Below are 7,497 nucleotides of genomic sequence, written 5' to 3'. Positions count from 1 at the left end.
CTTTAGGGAGAGTGCAGAAGATATTTATCAGGTTGTTGCCTGGATTAGAGAGCATGCCTTATGTGGATAGGTTAGATGAGGTGGAATGAGATAGAGTTGTACAAGATGATAAGAGCCATAGATCAAGTGGATAACCAGGGACTTTTTCCCAAGGCAGAAATGACTAATACCAAGGGTCATAATTTTAAAGTGATTGCAGGAAAGTATATGGGGGATGTCAGAGATAAGTTCTTTACACAGTGTGCTGGATGTGTGCCATGCCCTGCTACTGGTGATGGTAGAGGGTGATACATCGGGTGCATTTAAGAAACTTTTAGATTACGCTCTTCGATCACATGGATAATCAAAAAATGGAGGGAAGTGTGAGATTGACCTTAGACTAGGTTAGTAGTTCAGCGCACCATTATATTCTCTGCCGTAGTCTTCTGTGTTTCATGTTCTCTACCTTATGGTATCCTTATCAGCAGTGAATATTTCCCACCTCCAAGTACCTGCAATATGTTCAAAAGTTTGATTTTGGATTAGTTTGCAGGGTACATTGTCCATCCCGAAAAAGCAGCCTTCTGAAATGTACAAAGGGAGAACTGGCATGTGACGGTGATTTTCTCAGAGGTACAGTATGTCAGGATGAAAAGGCAATCGTTTTGAAATAGGGCAGTCAAAAGCTATTCTTTCCTTGCAGCGCTCACTGCGGAGCTCTGCGCTTCCATGGGGTATGACGCTGTATTTAAGGCATGATTTTAATTGGAAGTAGGCACAACTACTCTGTGTGGAACAGTGGACAGATAATCAGTATGCATCTGCGATTGTTCTCTTCATCATAATAACTATATCCATTCTTTTAATAATAACTACTTCAGTTCAATCTAATTCTGAAAATTGCTGTACAGTGCAACTATTTCCTTTCTTTTTAACTGTGGTTTAATCATCTCTAATGAATGGTGCTGAGGGTTCCCAAACCACCTTTAATGATCATTTCACAACTGTTTTGGTTTTGAGAAATTTGAAACATCTTGGCAGCAGCTCCAGGATTTTGTCTGCAAGTATTAGCATTCATTTCTTTGAACCACTCTCTGAACCTTCCTGCACTGCAGGCAAGATCGTTTCTTTTACAATTATTCCAACAAAATTATAACGTCTCCAGGAATGCATCGAGATACCACAAACGTATATCCAAAGAGGTGGAGGTTCATTTACAGGACACTACTCTATGTGCATGTTAAGATTATATGTCCAAATTGAATCTCTGTTACCCTATTACATTGCTGGAAAGCAGGGACACCATGTGATTCTGGTGACCAATAAGATCACAGTGCAAACACATACAGATGGAAATGGAGAAAACAGCAGGCTCAGTGCTTAAAGGCACATGACAAGAATGGCTGATACGAGGAGTTGTTTTTCATTAAGAATCAATGGCACCTTCAAATCAGCTTCTCTATAGAGGTCTGTTGTATTTCAGAATTAATCATTATTCTCTGGGGTAGAATTGAGTTCTTTGTTGTTATATTTGGGTAGGTATATCGGCTGGTCATCTGACATAAAAATTTTAAAAAGTAGTTTGAAACATGAACTCTGTTTCTTTTTTTTCATATGTGGTGCCTTATCTGCTAGGTATTTCCAGCATTTTAGTCTTCATTGCATGAAGCATTTGTGTGGGCATGTTAAAGTCTGCCTCTGAAGTTCAGTATCAATAACATGTTGAGTTCAATGTACGTATATGCATGACAGTTCTGCATATTTAGCGTCTCCAGTTAGAGTTGAATTTCTACCCCACTGGGTTTATTGGGACCGATAGTCAAAAATTTTTCAGATTCTTAATCATTCTGCTTGGATTGGCAAGTAACAACTGTAACATCACTGCTGAAGGAAGGATGAAAAAAGAACCACAAGATGGCTGGCCTGGGACTGGTTGTCAAGAAAGTAATGGAATTCATTGTTAAGGAAGCAGCAACAGGGTGTTGAAGAATTCATAGCATGATTTTCTGAGAGGCTAATTCATATCTTCAGGGGTTGTGCTGAACAGGATAGAGCATATGTATCATATTTGGATTTTCAAAAGGCATTTGGCAAGCTATTATAAAAAATATTGTTATACAAAATAACTTCTCGAGTTAAAATAGTCGTGGAAAGGGAAAAATGGATCAACGCACACAAAATTCTGGAGGAACTCAGCAGGCCAGGCAGCATCTAGGAAATAAAAAATACAGTTGACATTTCCGGCCAAAAACTGGTGTGGCCTCCTGTATGTCGGTGAGACCTGACATAGATGGGAGGCTGCTTTGCCGAGCATCTACACTCCATCCGCCAGAAAAAGTGGTATCTCCCAATGGCCACCCACTTTAATTCCACTTCCCCTTCCCATTCCGATATGTCTATCCATGTCTATCCTCTTCACTGTCATGATGAGGCCACACTTAGGTTGGAGGAACAACACCTTATATTCTGTTTGGGTAATATCCAACCTAATGGCATGAACGTCAATTTCTCAAACCCCCAGTAATGCCTTCCCACCCCATTCCCCCTTCACTATTCCCCATCCCCTTTTCCCCCTTTCACATCTTCTTGCCTGCCCATCGTCTCCCTCTGTGCTCCTGCCCCCTTTTCTTTCTTCTGCGGCCTTCTTCCCAGCTCTTTACTTCATCCTTCCTCCTCCAGGTTTCACCTATCACCTTGTGTTTCTCCACCCCCACCTTTTAAATCTACTCCTCTGCTTTTTTCCTCCAGACTTGCCGAAGGGTTTCAGCCGAAAACATCAACTGTACACTTTTCCTGGATGCTGCCTGGCCTGCTGCGTTCCTCCAGCATTTTGTGTGTGTTGCTCGGATTTCCAGCATCTGCAGATATTCTATTGTTTGTGAAAGGAGAAATGGATAATTGGAATAAATATGGTATTTTTGGGCTTTTAGACCACTGTGCCAGTACATCATTTGGTTAATTGAGAAGGACGTCAGCGTTGGCACAAAGCTTCTTATCCATGGTACAGCATTGATCCTTGTCCCTCTATACGTTCCTGAGAGCTGATTACTTACAGCAGACTTGTAAAAGCATTGCAAAAATGCCACCATCAAAGCCTTTGAGAATTCCTCCAAATTCACTAGAAGGACAGGCGAACCCCTAATATCAGTTCTTGTACTTCTTTGCTGTTTTTTAAAGTTTATTTAGTTACAATAGGCCTTTCTAGCCCTTCGAGCTGCACTGTCCAGTAAGCCCCAATTTAATCCTAGCCTAATCACGAGAATATTTACAATGACCAATTAACCTGCCATTTATACGTCTTTGGACTGTGGGAGGAAACCAGAGGACCCAGAGGAAAACCACGTGGTCACGGGGAAAACACACAACCTTCTTACAGGCTGCGGCAGAAATTGAAGCCAGGTCGCTGGTACTTTAAAACATTGTGCTAACCATGACGCTACCATGGAAACGTGTCCAGTATTGAGGCTCCAGTCACTCTCAGTCATTTGTGCTGGCCAGGTTACAACATGCACAATCCTGATCTCAGATGCCCACAGCAAACTAGCTCAATTTCAATCTCTGTGATGGAAAGAGATTTCCATATTTCCATATAAAAAGGCCATTCAGTTTATCAAGTTTGTGCCACCGAATACAGCAATCATATTCCTCTATTAATTGTCCTGTAATAAATTATTTTCACATTCCCAGTAAGTTACCAGCCATCTGCACCAGGCACAATTTATAGTTGCCACAGTCCACAGGTGTTTGGGATGCGGGAGGAGACCAGAACAGTCACAGGGGTCACAGGGAGAAGGTGCACACTTCACACAGGTAACACCTGAGGCTGGAGGTCTGGGACTGCAGCTCTGCTGACCCTGCTACTGTGTCTCCCCAAGGTGGCAGAAGATTCACAAACAAACTCTAAGCCTCCTCAAACCGACTCTGGGAACCGCTAGACTATGAATTTTCAGGGTGCAAGGGAACAGTTTGGGTGAAACGCCTCAATGCCTCAGGAGCACACCGATGCTCCATCGTGAATAGTGAGTAGGATTTCACAAAGTACCCTGCACTCACTGCACCAGTCATCACCTGCCCCATCCGCAGGAGAGCCTGGTGTCCATACATTGTTCTAATTAGTTACCACAAAACCGGAATGGTAAGTCAACCTCAATCATGAGGGACAGTTTAAATGAAAAGAAAACTAGTATGGCACCACAAAGGACCCTACTCAAGCTACAACCTTCTACAGAGTATATTCATGACAAATGTAATGTATCCAAGTTTGCTGACAATACAAAGCTCTGTGGTATACAAGCTGTGAGGCAGGTGCCATATACAGCTTGTACTGTAGAGAGGCTAAGGGTCTGAGCAAGAATGTGGCAGATGGTGTACAATATAGGGAAATATGAGGTTTTACACTGTTGTTAGAACAGTTTGAGGAGTAAACATTTTTAAAGGGTGCAGGATTAATTCAAAAGTGTTTCCTTACCCTCTGAACAAAAGTGAAAATTACAAGTGTTATATCCTTGTACAAGAAAGGAGTTAAGGGATAAATTCAATAGCAATAGAGCAGTCAATTTAACAATTATGCCTACCTAGTTTGTCAGAGATTTTTGATTAGGGTCACAATCAGGTTTATTATGACTGCCTTATCAGTCCAGCTCCTGGCCTTCATGTGTGGCTTAGCTACTAAGCCCAGCGGAACCATTTCTACTGACGGGAGAAGGGGCATGGGTGGGTTACTAACACGTTAAAACCAATTGTTTCAGGCAGATGGGGCTCATCAGTCGTGGTTGGCAGCTCATCTAGGAGGAGGAAAACTCTGATCTCAAATCTCCGCTGCCTTGTGGCTATGCCCACTCATGAGGAAGACTTCGGGAGTAAACCCCGAGGGAAAAATCCAGAGCTGGAGTCCCTAAGGCAATCCTACATTGAGTTCAATGCTGACCGGCAACTCCTGTGATGCTGCTGGTACCCAATTCTATCGTTCTCTGCCGTTCATTTGGGTTCATCAGATGCGTGGAGCAGGGGAGCTTGCTACATGGGCAACATCTTGTTCTCCATATTGTACTATCCAGGTTTGCGTATCTAGGCAGCTAGGACGCAATATTCACGGTCAGCTCTGACAGAGGGGACCTCAGACTCAGATTCAGACATATGCCATGAGAAATTTATTGTTTTAAAATTGTTATATATTACAAAATAAGAGCAGAAAAATCTTGGCAGAACTTTAATAAAACATTGGCTCGGCCCTAGCTGGGGTATCGTGTGCAGTTCTAGTCAGCACTCTGAAGGAAAGTTGTGACTGCGCCGGAGAGAGTGCAGTGGAGATGTCGTTTGGATAGAGCATTTCAGATAAAAGATGAGCATGGATTGATGGGGTTTGCTTCCTTTGCAATGGAAGAAACTGAGAGGATTCCTGGATTAAGTATGCAAAATTATCAGAGGTGTAGATAAGGAGGATAGAGAGAAACTTCCCCTATAATAGAGACATCAAAACCAGAACACAAGTTTAAGGTGAGGAGTAAGAGAGCGCGAGAGGGGATGCAAGATTTTTCTTTGTACAGAGGTTGGTTGCAATCTGACATGCACTGCCTGAGAAGGTGATTGAAACAGGTACTCTCTCAATGTATCAGGATGAACTCGTGAATCTCTATAGCATCAGAAGCTATGGGCCAGTTACTGGAAAAGGGCTTAGTATAGAGTCACAGAGTCATAGAGTTATACAATGCAGGCCTTTATGAGCTAATCTCATTTGCCTGTGTTTGCCCCATATCCCTCTAAACATTTCATGTCCATGTTACTGTCCAAAAGTCTTTTTTATGTTGTTTACTGTATCTGCTTCTACCATTTCCTTTGGCAGGTATTTCCATATACCACCCACCCTCTGTGTGGAAATACCTGTGAATTATATTCCCCTTGGCTTTACACTTCTTTACCCTGGATAAAGACCGATTTTCCACCTTATCTATGCCACTCATGATTTTATAATCTTCCATAAGGTCATTTATGACTCTCCTTCATTGCAGAGAAACCATCCCAGTACTCATTGGCCTTTCTGTCGGGCTTCTTGCACTAAAGCAAATGCAGTTTAGCCAATCAGACCTACCCCACTCCCTGTCCTGCCCACTTGTGTCCTGTCTACTGGTCTTGTTCATTATAATTTATATATTTTCCTCAACCTTCTCGTTGGCAGCACTACTACTTTATGGTCTCATATGAAATGTTTAAACTCTACTGACCAGCTCTAGCAAATCCCCCTACCAGGATATTGGTTTTCCTCCAGTTCAAGTGCAACCCTTCACTCTTACACTGAAGCATTGCCAATGTTCCAAACAACTGAATTTCTCCCCCTCAGCTACATATTCACCTGCCTATTCCTGCTCTTCCTACCCTCTTCAGCAAATTGCATTGAAAGTAATCCGGAGATTACAACCCCAGAGGTCCTGCTTTTAATGTTATAAATGAACTGGATGAAGAAGGGGAGGGATGGGTTAGTAAGTTTGCTGATGACACAAAGGCTGGGGGTGTTGTGGATAGTGTGGAGGGCTGTCAGAGGTTACAGCAGGACATTGATAGAATGCAAAACTAGGGACAGAAGTGGCAGATGGACTTCAACCCAGATAAGTGTGAGGTGGTTCATTTTGGTAGGTCAAGTATGATGGCAGAATATAGCATTAATAGTAAGACTCTTGGCAGTGTGAAGGATCAAAGGGATCTTGGGGTCCGAGTCCATAGGACACTCAAAGCTGCTGTGCAAGTTGACTCTGTGGTTAAGAAAGCATACGGTGTATTGGACTTCATCAATCGTGAGGTTGAGTTTAGGAGCCGAGAGGTAATGTTGCAGATATATAGGACCCTGGTCAGACCCCACTTGGAGTACTGTGCTCAGTTCTGGTTGCCTCACTACAGGAAGGATGCGGAAACCATGGAAAGGGTGCAGAGGAGATTTACAAGGATGTTGCCTGGACTGGGGTGCATGCTTTATGAGAATAGGTTGAGGTGTATAACATGATGAGAGGCATTGATCATGTGAATAGTCAGAGGCTTTTTCCCAGGGCTGGAATGGCTAGCATAAGAGGGTATGGTTTTAAGGTGCTTGGAAGTAGATACAGAGGAGATGTCAGGGTTAAGATTTTTACGCAGAGTGGTGAATGTGTGGAATGGGCTGCCGGCGACAGTGGTGGAGGCAGATATGATAGGGTCTTTTAAGAGACGCCTGGACAGGTGTATGGAGCTCAGAAAAATAGAGGGCTATGGGTAACCCCAGGTAGCTTCTCAGGTAAGGACATGTTTGGCACAGCTTTGTGGGCTGAAGGGCCTGTATTGTGCTATAGGTTTTCTATGTTTCTATGTTTTCATGTTATGCCTGTCTCCCTTTATTTACTCTGTGCCACTTCATCCCTTTTCTACCTGTGTTGTTGGTAACAAGGTGTTCCTTATATACACAGGTAGCTGATAGTCAGTACAGATATGATGGGATGAAGTGCCTTTTAATGCGCTGTATGACTTTTTCACTCCATATCTCTATAAACAGCC

At 42.9% G+C, this 7,497-nt stretch overlaps 1 long non-coding RNA gene across 1 annotated transcript; it reads left to right on the top strand.

The window, feature by feature from the left end:
* The first annotated feature begins 1,317 nt into the window (after positions 1 to 1,317).
* Positions 1,318 to 2,908, top strand: LOC140731475 (uncharacterized). Its single transcript, XR_012099849.1, has 2 exons — positions 1,318 to 1,446; positions 2,728 to 2,908. It is a non-coding gene; the product is annotated as an uncharacterized lncRNA (long non-coding RNA).
* The last annotated feature ends 4,589 nt before the right edge of the window (positions 2,909 to 7,497 follow it).

The sequence above is a fragment of the Hemitrygon akajei genome, chromosome 8 (genome assembly GCF_048418815.1).
Source record: "Hemitrygon akajei chromosome 8, sHemAka1.3, whole genome shotgun sequence".
Lineage (NCBI taxonomy): Eukaryota > Metazoa > Chordata > Chondrichthyes > Myliobatiformes > Dasyatidae > Hemitrygon > Hemitrygon akajei.
This window is presented reverse-complemented; position numbering and strand designations above follow the sequence as displayed.